Genomic DNA, 875 nt, shown 5'->3' with positions numbered 1-875 from the left:
AGTGTTGACGAGATACAACATTCTTCTGCATTATTCCTTATACTGCTTTAGCATTGCTGTTTACCCACACCAAACAAAATCTAATTTGCAAGATAAAACTGGTGACAATTTGATATTTTGCATAATCCCATTAAAAGAACAAAACGCAACTTGTAGTCGGTCCCCTCAAAACTTTCTGACTCCCCTTCCCGATCTGTGGCCACAATTGAAATGATTTAAGGTCACTGTTCTCCTCCTACTGTTGCTCATGCAGGTCAGTGTATTGCTGATATCAAGGCGTTTTGTTTGGACTATAAAAGAAGTTAATTTGCTCACAAAAAAAAAACTTCCTCCAGAGCAGAATGAGATTAATCACAGAAGGCATCAAATTTTACACAGTCCTTTGCTCCAACTGAAACCCACAGCGAGTAAGAATTAAAACCCCCCAACAAAACATTAAACCTTACAAACGTCACTGTCCGTAATCCATCTGCTTTCATTTAAGTTAATTAAAGTGCGAGTTTAATATATAAGAAATTTAAGCAAGTTGAATGTGACCTCCTAGAGGGCCATGATCAGCAAAAAAATATTGTTGTTGATTAAACATAAGTAATTTTGAGCTCAGTTGCAAAGCATGGAGCGTACTGAAAATTCAGCGTGATTATTGGAGTATGATGATGTGAGTGAAGTCCGTTGAATGATGTTTCCATCAGAGAGATGAGATAGATGCTTCCAGCTTTGTCACTCATGGCGGTGACTAGGAGACCAGAGAGAGAGAGAGAGAGAGAGAAAGAGAAAGAGAGAAAAACATAATTGTTCTGTGTACCATACCGTGTGTTGTTGTGTGTGTGTGTGTGTTAATGTTTGCTTGGTACAACATTTACTCCCCGTCTTAC

This window comes from Morone saxatilis, unplaced genomic scaffold (assembly GCF_004916995.1).
Source record: "Morone saxatilis isolate NCDOM2014 unplaced genomic scaffold, NCSU_SB_2.0 Contig0, whole genome shotgun sequence".
Lineage (NCBI taxonomy): Eukaryota > Metazoa > Chordata > Actinopteri > Moronidae > Morone > Morone saxatilis.
This window is presented reverse-complemented; position numbering follows the sequence as displayed.